Source organism: Boleophthalmus pectinirostris, unplaced genomic scaffold, assembly GCF_026225935.1.
Source record: "Boleophthalmus pectinirostris isolate CB_2022bp ecotype Guang Dong unplaced genomic scaffold, ASM2622593v1 HiC_scaffold_21, whole genome shotgun sequence".
Lineage (NCBI taxonomy): Eukaryota > Metazoa > Chordata > Actinopteri > Gobiiformes > Gobiidae > Boleophthalmus > Boleophthalmus pectinirostris.
The window spans coordinates 747,678-760,500 of NW_026571175.1; the positions used below are offsets into that span (position 1 = coordinate 747,678).

Consider the following 12,823-nt stretch of genomic DNA (forward strand, 5'->3'; position numbering starts at 1 on the left):
AATGAACCCACAATCTCCTTGTAACAGAGAGGACAACCACTCTGCCACAGCAACACATACGCAGGAGCTCAGGAGTCTAACACACAACCCCAGCTCCTTGTAAACTAAATAAGTACTCCAACCTTTCTTGAACCAGGGCCGAACCAGGGCCGAACCAGGGCCAAACTAGGATTAAACTAGGACTTAAACCAGGACTGAATCAGACTCGTGGGCTTGTGCTGATGGCTCTCTCAGCTCTGTTAAATCCTGTTACAGTGTTTAAATCCATGACAAAGCGAGTCTCAGCGGGAGCCGATCATACAGGACCCCCGTGTCGCCAAACCAAATATTTGCACCGGCGCCAAAAGAGCAGCCGCAGCGCCGCAAATAGCCCCGCCCCCTGCTGAGACGCCACATAAAACACACCACCGGGGGCACTGTCCTCACTCACGCTCACATTAATACAATGGGGAAAAGAGGGTTTAGAACTGGTCCAGATCTACTGAAGCAGGTTCAGTCCTGGTTCAGTCCTGATTCAGTCCTGGTTTAGTCCTGGTTCAGTCCTGGTCTCTTGCTTCAGACTGTTGTGTTGATCTAAGCGTGGTGGTGACAGTCAGCTGACAGAGCCATCACAGCTCCTCGGGGAAAACTCCAGACACACTCATTTACATAAAAATCTTAAAACTGTAAACAATTAAAATAACTTTGAACTGACACGTCCCAGACTATTTTTAAAATCACAAAAAAAAATTGGTTTAGACAAGAGGAACAGAGGAGATGAACAGAGGAGCAGAGGAGCAGAGAAGAGGTTTAGAGGAGCAGTGGAGAGGAGCAGAGGAGAGTGTCAGGAGGAGCAGAGGAGAGTGTCAGGAGGAGAAGAGGAGAGTGTCAGGAGGAGAAGAGGAGAGTGTCAGGAGGAGAAGAGGAGAGTGTCAGGAGGAGAAGAGGAGAGGGTCAGGAGGAGCAGAGGAGAGTGTCAGGAGGAGCAGAGGAGAGTGTCAGGAGGAGAAGAGGAGAGTGTCAGGAGGAGCAGAGGAGAGTGTCAGGAGGAGCAGAGGAGAGTGTCAGGAGGAGAAGAGGAGAGGGTCAGGAGGAGCAGAGGAGAGTGTCAGGAGGAGAAGAGGAGAGGGTCAGGAGGAGAAGAGGAGAGGGTCAGGATTAACAAAACCAGGATTAGTTGTTTAATCCACAGTTTGGGTGATTATGACTGCCCCCAGTGTGACCCTGCCACATGTGCAACTTGTTTAGTCCCGGCTTAATCCTGGTTCAGTCCTGGTTCGGTCCTGGTTCAGTCCTGGTTCGGTCCTGGTTCAGTCCTGGTTCAGTCCTGGTTCAATCCTGGTTCGGTCCTGGTTCGGTCCTGGTTCGGTCCTGGTTCAGTCCTGGATCAGTCCACGTTCAGTCCATGTTTAGTCCATGTTTAGTTTACACTTGTCTCTGTTTCAGGTGCAGGGGAACCTGAAGAAGGACCCGTCACAATAAGAGCTCGTCAAACTCAAGCTTTTATTTTGACGGTGCAGACTGCTGGGTGGATCCAAGATCGAGGACGAGGTCTGGCTCACGATCTGGGAAAAAGAGTTTAGTTTCCACAAAATGATCAAACACGGAAATACGTCCTTTAGATTTAGTGTGGTTTTAGAATCACATAAAAAATATTCAGAAAAGTGGAATCATTTTAAGAATTCTGGCTTTTAGTTTCTGTAAGATTTTTCACTTCAAACTGCAAACACAAAAATATTTAGATTAGTCTCACGTGAATTAAATTTGAATAATTCACATTTCATAATTTGTCGTTTTATGCTGGTAATAATCTGACAGTTTAAATATATTATGTTATTAATCACAATAGGAAATTTAAGTGTAATTCTAAAAGAACATTTTATTACAAATTTAAATTCATCAAATGTTTCTTGAAAAGAAGAAAGACATGTTTTATTCCCAGATTGTGACATTTAAATCTTTGTTTTGAAAAGACTCTTTGTGCCTGAATCAGCAGCAGAACTACAAAACCACGACACAAAACGACACCTTTGTGGACTTTGTTGATCTGGTGGAGACAGACGCCGGTCGTGTCGAGTGCCAAAGCTGCTCCAAAATGGCGGCTCCAAAATGGCGGCTCCATCCTGTAAATAGAAACTTTCCCAGAATTTTCACATTTTGGGAAAATGAAAAGTTTTGTTACATTTTTTGTAAAAAGAGCGAAGCGCCCCCTGAATCCTCAGCCCAACGTTTTCATTTCCCAAAACTGAAATTTACGTTTAAAAAAACAAAAACAAATTTTCAAATGAATTCATTCTGAACTTTTGATTTTATTTTCCTCCATTATTCCTAAAGCAGCACCTGCACTTTTAGTTTAAAAAAAAAATCTATTGCACTTAATTTTCAAACTTTTCTTGTTTGAAATTTTGCACTTTTAAAAAAATAGAATTCAGATTTTATGAATTACTTTTACCTTGAGGCATATTTGATTGTTCAAAATTTTAATTAAGTGTTCAATTACTTTTTCAAAATCATCTCCAAACAATTAAAACAATTACACTTGAGGGGTTATTCTGCAATTTATTTAATTTTTTCATTCTCCCATACAGTCTGCAGTACGAGCCTGTACAAGGCTCCGCCCACAAGCCTATGTCACCCATACGTTGTTTTCAGTAAAAATAGCATTTTCAAAGGAATCAAAGGTAACATGGAGATCTAAATATGTTCTGTGTTACCGTTAATCCTCCATAGAAGTCAAATTCTCCCTCTTTAAGAACATTTTGAAATGTGCCTCAATCATAAAACACAAATGGATCATTCTTTCATTGTCACTATTTCATTTGAATTTTTGAATCTTTTTCTAGTTTGGTGTTTCTTCCTGAAACCAGCAGAGATGTGGCGTTTAAGTGTCACTCAAATAATAATAAAATGTGCACCTTAAGCTGAAGCCATTTAACCCGACCAGGTCCAGAGACTGTGAGCCCAGCATGAACGAACCCCATCTGCTCCAAACGATCACTGCACCTTTTACTTTACATTTAGTCTCATCAAGCAAGTGCCTCTTTCAAATGTCCCCAACCCAAAATCCCAAATGTTTTTCCTCATCATTTTCATCGTTGGTTTATTACGTTTATTTCTCCTGACAGAAAAGACACTGAACTTTGTGCCAGTTTTGATTTCATGTGGATATGCCCAATATTTCCAGAGATATGAACCATAAACCAGGTCGACATGTTTTTGTTAAGACATTTAGCCACTCCAGTAGATCACAGCTACACCACTGCACCAGGCCCGGAAACTAGACTCCCGGTCTCGTCCTAGTAGAGCCCTGGTTCAGTCCTGGTTTAGTCCCACTGTATTCCCACTTTGATCCTGGTGTAGTCCTGGTGTAGTCCTGGTGTAGTCCCGATTTAGTCCCGGTGTAGTCCCGGTGTAGTCCCGGTGTAGTCCCGGTGTAGTCCCGGTGTTGTCCTGGTTTTGTCCTGGTTTGACGCCTTAAACTCAGATACATTTGTGTTCAAACTGGACCTGGTCTGAAATATGTAGCAGAATTCATGTTTGCGTCATTCCATTTTGTCCAATCGGCTGAGAGCAAACTGAGGAGGAGGCGGGGCTAACTTCGCTCCTAAAAGCGCACCTTTTGGACCTGTTTTTACGTCTCTGTGAAGTGCATTATATCATCATGACATCATCATGACATCATGGTGACATCACTGTTGGACTGTAGCCACACCCGTCTGAGGAGGAAGCGCCGTGGACGCTGTGGATCATGTGACGCTGAACAAAGAAAAAAACAAACATGAAAATCTAGTTGAAAAAAACACAGTGGAAAAAGGTTCAAAGTTTCACAGAATCAAACTGGGCCGTGCTCACACCCAGAGGAGGAGTTTACTTTTGAATTACAAATATTCCACATTTTTAAACAAAATCTCAAATTTCATCATTTAAACTTAGTGTCATCTGCTATTAAATCTACAACATTTTAAAAGTAAAAAAGTAATAATACATTTTGGTTGCGTAAAGTTGAAAGGATTTGAACTGGTGGCCGTCTGGTTTGAGCTTGAAAGCTCATGGGTGCAGACTCCGCCCACATGTCCCTCACCATTTTCATGAATTTACTTTATAAACCTTTTAATGACACTTTCTGTCCACTGTGGCCTCACTCTGCTGTTTTCAAAGGCCAGAAAGTGCATTTCAAATGGTAAAATAAATAAATAAATAAACATTTCTAAAAATGTCATGCTTGTGTAGGAAAATTATCTAAAATATTTAGTGACAGCATGTTTTTAACTGCTTGTACGACTGTCCAATCTTGCGACTGTGCGAGGGTCCGACTGTGCGACGAGGGCGCGAGGGCTTTTGGGTGGAGGCATGTCCCGCGAGGGTCCTCTGGGTGGAGGTCTGCAGCCAGAGCACATCTCCACCCACTGCTCCAACGCCACAGTCCAACTTCAATGTGACACAAGAAAATCCAGTTTTCCACCAACTATTCTGCAGCTATTTTAACTAATGTCAAAGATTTTTATCATTTATAAAACAAAACCGGTTTAGACCTGGTTTAATCCTGGTTTAATCCTGGTTTAATCCTGGTTTAGTTCTGGTTTAGTTCTGGTTTAGGCCTGGTTTAGGCCTTGAGTTAAGTATGCAGTGTGATTTCAAAACATGTGAAAATAAAATGTAAATTTTATTCAGTGGAATAACATTTTTATGAAGTCACATATATTTAAAATTCTTTATTATTTTGTTTACATTTTCACATATTTTGCACTAAATTAAGACTGAATCAGATTTTTATGCTTAATTGAAAACAGATCCACTTTTCTCTTATCTTGGTGTGAGCGCGGCCACATCCAGATCCAACTCTCCGTCTCCTACTTCCTCATCTCTTTTCCTACTTCCTTGTCTCCTTTCCTACTTGTCTCCTTTCCTAATTCCTTGTCTCTTTTCCTTGTTCCTTGTCTCCTTTCCTCTGTCGTTGTGCCGCTCAAAAACAAACAGTAAAAAACAGTGAGATTGAAGTATTTTCTGCTGTAGCTTTAGAGCTTCACAAAAACAAAACTCAAATGCTTTTGGTCCCAGGCCCGAGTCGCAGCTTCCCGCCACAGACTGTAGAAATGCACAAGTAACGAGCTCGCTGCCGCCTTCCAAACAGGAAGTGAGCACGGCTGTGATTTGGTTCCGTGGACTCTGCAGTGAGCCTCATCCTTTTGGTCTTCAAATGTTCACATTAAGCCGCTCTACATGATCCTGCGGTTTTATTTCACTATTGTCCGTAAATAAATATTCTCTGCTCCAAATTCACCCCATAACCACCAGCTTCTGTGAGCTTCATTTGACTGGATCTGAAGACTGTGGGTGACGTCACACTCCCTCACAACATTTGTTTATACAGTCTGTGGTCACAAAGGAACGACACAATCGCTAAGAAAAGAAAATATAAGAAAAAAAAGAAAAAAAGAGGCAGAAATATGGATTTTATAGAGAAACCAGGTCATATTATTTTAGTTTGAAAATATTTGGAACAATTTATACCAGACGTCTTTTTGTAGTCCTCCATTTATATTACAGTGTAGACCTGGTTTAGACCTGGTTTAGATCTGGTTTAGACCTGGTTTAGTCCTGGTTTAGTCCTGGTTTAGACCTGGTTTAGTCCTGGTTTAGACCTGGTTTAGTCCTGGTTTAGTCCTATTTTAGTCCTTGTGAAGTAAAATGATTTAATTAGTATTAATCATATAATCGTTTGTTTGTTTGTTTGTAATTTGTCAGATTTTAGATAAGTAGTTTTACAAAACTCCAAATCCAGGTGTCAATATTCAAAATGATGATTATTATTATTTTATTTTATTTTTTATTTTTTTTGCCTTAACTCAGTTGAAATATTTGTGCCTCTGTTGAGAAGAGTGAAATGTCCAAGCGTGTTGTGTGTTCTGTGTGTGACTCGGGCCTGGTCTCTGGTCTCTGGTCTCTGGCCTCTGGTCTCTGGTCTCTGGTCTCTGGTTTCTGCTTGTGCTGCCTGTGCTCTGGTGTGTGAGCAGAACTGCCCTCAGCCTGAACTCCAATGTAAAAAAGATTTAAATATTTCAGGAATTTATTTTTCTGAAATTGTACAGATTTAAACGTTTATTTTTCTGCTGAAACGTGGAATGTATCTCACACCGCAACGAATGTCAGCGAGGAGCGGCTCCAGCAGGACGAAAGTACTGATTCAGGATTCACAAATGATCCCAGTTTAGACGTTTTATTCACAAACAAATAATAAATAGATTGAACTTTTTCACCCTATTTGATCTGTACAAATTGGAGACTGTGAGCAGCTTTGAAAAGGTGAGTTTTAAGTAGGATTTGAAAATGTCTCGAGTCCAGAGATTTTAGGGTGAAATATAAAGAGCAGTTTAAAGTGTTTTCTCAGCCTCATGGAACATTCAGATGTACAGTGACACACGTTGACGCTCCAGCACATGGCACAAACACTGTCGACTTTTGTCCCTCAACTGGAGCCACTCCTCGTCTTTCAGCTCAACGCCGAGTTCCCTCAAAAACACCAAATCTGCATTTCATTTATTCACTGTTTCATTTGCCTTTTGTGCAATTACGATGACAGTTTTTTTTTGTTTTTTTTTTTTCTTTTTTTAAGATCTTCATCAGGAATTTCCCACTTAATTAAAATTTTACAAAAATGTATTACATTTCAAATAATATTAAACTAATTATAATTGTAATTTTGAAATCTGTCAAATTGGAAGGCCTTTTGTCTCGGTCCAAAACCACACATTCAACTCTGTGCTTTATTACGACTTCTGTTTTTATTATTTTAATATTTTTTTTTATTTTAAAAAAGTTTTCATTTTTGCTTGTATTTTTAAAATGTTATAGTTTTTTTTTGTTTCCAAAATGTCCTGAAAATATAATAAAGAAACCCCTCTAAAAGTGCACAGATGTTGAATGTGATGGTTTATTTTGGGCCTTTGAATCACAGGCCTGAAACATGAAAACATCTGAGCACAATTCATCTTTAAGAAGAGACACTTCAGGCACAACTCCGTATTTTCAGTCATTTCAGTGTTTTCAGTGTTTTGGTCAGTTTGGTCTGAGCACTCAGGCTTTTGTCCACTCTGCACCCAAACACGTTTCAGACAGAAGTGAGTCCGGCTGCAGCTGTATGCTCACAAAGTGTGTGAAATAGAAACACCTTTCACAAAAGGCATTTTTCTCCTGTAGGGACATAAAGACATGGGGACATGGGGATAGCTTCATTTTTATATGAAAACATAACATGACATAAACTTGTAATACATTTTGTCCTCACTTTTGTGTGAGTAAAGTACAGATTTCTTTTTTATGCAGCTGCAGCGTCTCGCCTTAAATTATGGAATAATGAAATTATTCTGGTGCAAAAATATGAATACTCTTTTCTTAGATTTATGTAACTCATTTTTTATTTAAATATTGAAACTGAAGTGTCCACATGTGCCCATCGGTGTGCAGCGTCGTCTTGTGTGTGAGTGTGTGTGAGCGGCGTGTGTGAGCTGCTGTGTGTTTTTGAGACTCGGCTCCTCTCTCTCTCTCTGTGACGCTGAGGCCAGTTCTGCTTCAAAATAAAACCAATATTCAACTTTCAGTGTTTCTGCTCCTGGATCACAGACGCCGAGCCACGTCACACGAACCCCCAAAACCAGTTTCTATCCGCTCTGAACCGCTCCACATCCGGACTAAACTCATCAGAAACCCCCACTTCAGAACATGACCCACACGGGAGGGCATCTGGTTTGTGGCGTGGCTCGGTGCAGAGCTCTGTACTCTCTGTATTTGAATAAAAGACTTTTAAGAGTTTTTCTTTGTCTTGCCTCGTTTGTATCCAGACCTCCCTCTCCCCAGACACCTCCTCCTCTGTCCAGACTCCGCCTCCTCTCTCCAGACTCCGCCTCCTCTCTCCAGACTCCTCCTCTTCTGTCCAGACTCCGCCTCCTCTCTCCAGACTCCTCCTCCTCTACCCAGACACCTCCTCCTCTGTCCAGACTCCGCCTCCTCTCTCCAGACTCCTCCTCCTCTCTCCAGACACCTCCTCCTCTGTCCAGACTCCGCCTCCTCTCTCCAGACTCCTCCTCCTCTCTCCAGACTCCTCTTTCTCTCTCCAGACTCCTCCTCCTCTACCCAGACACCTCCTCCTCTCTCCAGACTCCTCCTCCTCTCTCCAGACTCCTCCTCCTCTCCCCAGACTCCTCCTCCTCTCCCCAGACTCCTCCTCCTCTCTCCAGACTCCTCCTCCTCTCCCCAGACTCCTCCTCTCTGAGTGAGTTTAAAGATATTTGAACAGATCAACAGTAGATTGAAGTTCTTTAAGCGTATAGCGCGGTCCCTCCTGCTAGCATTAGCAACATGTTTGTTTGACAGTGTTGCTAAGTGCCCGCTCTGCCAAACCAGCCCTGCCCACAGGAAGTGACGTTCTCTTCCACAGCTTTGCTCCAGATTGGCTGTTTGGTTACAACGATACTCGTGGAATTCCAAGTATGAACTGGGCCCCAGAATAATCACGATAACTGCTGGCTACGATGAGCTTCACTTGCAGCCGAACACTGTCGGTGACGACACACACTCTCACAACGCTGTGTGTGACGACACACACTCTCACAACGCTGTGTGTGACGACATACACTCTCACAACGCTGTGTGTGACGACATACACTCTCACAACGCTGTGTGTGACGACACACACTCTCACAACGCTGTGTGTGACATACACTCTCACAACGCTGTGTGTGACGACACACACTCTCACAACGTGTGTTTGGAGCGTGTGTGGGTTTAATCTTTCTTTTACTGAAATGAACATAAATAAGAATAAAGCGGGAGCAGTGGGACTGGTTATGTTGTGTACAGTCGCTCCTCTCACTCTGGATTCTGACATACTGGAGTAGCTACAGCTGCCCTGGGGCACACTGACACAGGTGAGGCTGCCAACCTGCACCATGGGCCTCTCCCTTCACAATCACACACATGTGTGTGTATATGTGTGTGTGTGTCTGTGTCAGAGAGAGAAAGTGACAATTTCTTCAGGAAAAATAAACACAATTTAAAATCATTTTAAATGTAATAATAATTGGACATTTTTAAACTGGTCAAATTGAAAAGAAACATTGAAACCAAACATTTAATCTTGTCTTTTATTATGATTTATGATTTTATGATATTTATAAATTCTTCAAAATGGCCCAAAATTGTATTGTGAAAAAAAAAACAAAAAAAAAACTTGTGATGAATTTATGCGAATCACAGAGCACAAACTAAACACAAATGTGGATGATTTCAGGCCTGGAATTGCTGAACTCTACTCAACTAAAGGGAAAAGGGAAAAAAAAGCTGTTCACTTCAAAACACTTCATGACATCACAAGGTGAAATAGAGCATTCTGAGCTTTGGAGATGTAGACAGACTCAAGTGAAACAAAACACAGCTCCAGGTGTGTTCTGTGTTCTCGAGGAGGGAACAGTTTTAGAACAGTTCTCGTGTCATCAGCGTCTTTTTCAGATTCAGTCTTTTTTTAAACTTCACACGAGCGTTTCCTGTGAGAAGAACTCTGAGCGAGTGTGAACGAACAGGCCGATAACCACACTAACAACACTGACGGTGTTAATGACACTGCACTAACGACAGAGGAGGGGTGAAAGAGAGAGTGGGGTGAAAGAGAGAGGTGAGGGCAGAAGGGAGAGAGAGGGGGGGGGGGGGGAGCGAGGAGACGACAACAAAGCAGAATCTTTTCTCTTTTAGATTGGGAGTCAAAATGACTGTAAACATGTGTAAAAAGCAACGAATAATGTCGACTCAGACACAGAAACAACACGAGAAAAAAGGTTTTATTTTCGATTAAACATTGAAAAGAATCATGAGGGGAGAGAGACAGAGATGTAAAGAGCAGAAGAGAGAGAGAGGAGAGCGAGTGAGGGAAAGAGGAGTGACAGACAGAAAGAGTGAGAGCAGCAGTCAGGCCCAGAGCTAAACTTTAAAACTCCAAAGGAGCTCCACCTGATGACATCAGCAGATGTAAGAGAGACAAACTGAGAAGTGTGGGGTTTGTGAGGACAGTGGCTCTAGAGTCTCTGTAGTCCTCATCAGGACTAGACCCGGACTAGACCCGGACTAGACCCGGACTAGACCCGGACTAGACCTGGACTAGACCCGGACTAGGAATGTGCAATAATTAAAACTGCACATAGGCTCAAGGGGAATGTGCAATTATGAACAGAATACAAGAATGCAAAGGGTTTGTCTGTAAAGACAAAGACAAGTCATGGTCAGACTTGGTCTCATATTTATTTTGTTCTATGGTGTTTGTTTTTGTGCTGCTTTGTGTTGTGTTGTCCTGTTTTTTGATAAAACATGTTACCCTCCTGTCCCAAGACTAATTTCTCCCATGGGAGACAATAAAGGATTATCTTATTTTAGACCCGGACTACACCAGGACTAGACCAGGACTACACCTGGACTAAACCTGGACTAGACCCAGACTAAACCAGGACTAGAACCGGACTAGACCAGGACTAAACCTGGACTAAACCCGGACCAGAACCGGACTAGAACCAGACTAGACCAGGATGAGTTCAGACCAGACTCCAGTGAGTGTTTCAAGTCTGTAACACAGGAATGCCAGTTTGATCCCACTGTATTGTTATGTGCCGCTGAGCAAGACACTGAATGAAGCCCTCATGCAGATGGGTGTCTGTACTCCTCATGTGGGACTAGACCCGGACTAGACCTGGACTAGAATTTAACTGGACCAGAGGACAGTCACTTACATCACTCATCCTATGGAACTATCACAGAACTCAACCAGGACTAAAGCAGGATCAGAGAACTCAACCAGGACTAAAGCAGGTCTAAAGCAGGATCAGAAACTCAACCAAGACTACAGCAGCACCCAGGGGACCAGGACGTTAAACCAGAGATCTGAAGAAACATGAAGGAGCTGACAGGAGCAGTTAACATCTGTTATCCTCTGCGACCATCACAGAACTGAACCAGGACCATCACAGAACTGAACCAGGACCATCACAGAACTGAACCAGGACTAAACCAGGTCTGAACCAGGTCTAAAAGAAGGACTAAACCAGATCTAAACCAGGACTAAACCAGGTCTAAACCAGGACTAAACCAGGTCTAAACTGGTCTTCTGTTCCTTATCTTTAAATTCTGTTTTTGTCAGTTTCATTTTTAAAGATGTTAAATTGAGTCGTTCAAAAAAACTCCAAAATCTGTCACCGAAAACTCCAAAATCAAAGAGTTTCTGATCAAACGATTCACCCGAGTCACACGTGAGTCTGTGAACATCCCTGCTCTCATCTCCACAGATCTGACACGTCCCGCAGGCAGCCAACGCACTGCACATCACTCACAAAACACACGAAAACATGAAAAAAACACGGAAAACCAACGCCCAAAATAAACTCCAATTTGACAAAACGAAGGCGAGATTGAAGCGGGGCCACAAGTCAGAGGTCAGAGGTCAGAGTGTGCAAATATTTAAACTTAAAAAAACATTCAAACGTATCAGAACTTGAGAGAAAAGCAGACGGGATGAGGGAAGAGGAGGTGCGAATCATTATATTTTTGGAAAGTTTTAGTTTTCACGACATTTAAGTTTGAGTTCCCAGTCAAAAGTTTGGACACACCTCTCAATCAGTAGACACAAAAGAATCAAACATACAACAAAAGACGAAAAATGAAGAGAAGAATGATGGAGTGAAGAAAAACCTGAAATACCTCCACTAAATATGTTTTATATTTTCTATTCAAATCCTCAGTGTCCAGTGTCCTTTCCTTTGTCGACAGCTGCAAACCTTGTCTGCCTGAACCGGGACTAAACCAGGACTGAACCAGAACTAAACCAGAACTAAACCAGGACTGAACCAGGACTGAACCAGGACTAAACCAGGACTGAACCAGGACTGAACCAGGACTAAACCAGGAGTGAACCAGGACTGAACCAGGACTAAACCAGGACTGAACCAGGACTAAACCAGGACTGAACCAGGACTGAACCAGGACTAAACCAGACTAAACCAGAACTAAACCAGGACTAAACCAGGACTAAACCAGGACTAAACCAGAACTAAACCAGGACTGAACCAGGACTGAACCAGGACTAAACCAGGACTGAACCAGGACTGAACCAGGACTAAACCAGGACTGAACCAGGACTGAACCAGGACTAAACCAGGACTGAACCAGAACTAAACCAGGACTGAACCAGGACTAAACCAGGACTAAACCAGGACTAAACCAGAACTAAACCAGAACTAAACCAGAACTAAACCAGGACTGAACCAGGACTGAACCTAGACTAAACCAGGACTAAACCAGAACTAAACCAGAACTAAACCAGGACTGAACCAGGACTGAACCAGGACTAAACCAGGACTAAACCAGAACTAAACCAGGACTGAACCAGGACTGTGGTCAAACCTCCTTGTCAAAACCTGCTCTGGTCAGACCTCAGAAGCTCTGCAGGTCCAGGTCTGGTCTGGACTTGGATGGAGACGCTGGGAAAATCAGGAGCCACAGGGGGGCGCCAGTCACAAAAACTGTCGTTGTGTCCTTATGCAAAACACTTCACCCTAATATGAAAGTGGTGTGTGAGTGAGTGTTGGTCAGAGTGGCTGATGGCGCAAATTGGCAGCCTCTCTTCTGCCCCAGGGCAACTGTGGCTACAATAGGAGTGTACCACCAGAGTATGAGAGAATGAATATGGCACCAAAGTGTAAAGTGACCCTGAGCGTCTGGAAAAGCTCTTTATAAGACCAATGCATGACTAAAACCAGGACTGAACCAGGAACCAGGATTGTTAATTCCATTCCAGACACTCATAGACATG

The 12,823-nt window shown here is 42.6% G+C and overlaps 2 protein-coding genes across 4 annotated transcripts in view; one reads left to right on the plus strand and one right to left on the minus strand.

The window, feature by feature from the left end:
* LOC110156514 (zinc fingers and homeoboxes protein 2) overlaps positions 1-7,788 on the plus strand; it is a 44,110-nt gene extending 36,322 nt beyond the window's left edge. For all 3 annotated transcript variants that reach the window (XM_055156997.1, XM_055156996.1, XM_055156998.1), the window contains one exon: positions 1,426-7,788. The gene's annotated coding sequence lies outside the window, so the exon portion shown is untranslated. The remainder of the gene's footprint in view (positions 1-1,425) is intronic.
* The window catches only part of LOC110156515 (zinc fingers and homeoboxes protein 1-like), a 29,691-nt gene continuing 19,985 nt past the window's right edge, over positions 3,118-12,823 (minus strand). The window contains exon 14 of the mRNA XM_055156993.1: positions 3,118-3,735. The gene's annotated coding sequence lies outside the window, so the exon portion shown is untranslated. The remainder of the gene's footprint in view (positions 3,736-12,823) is intronic.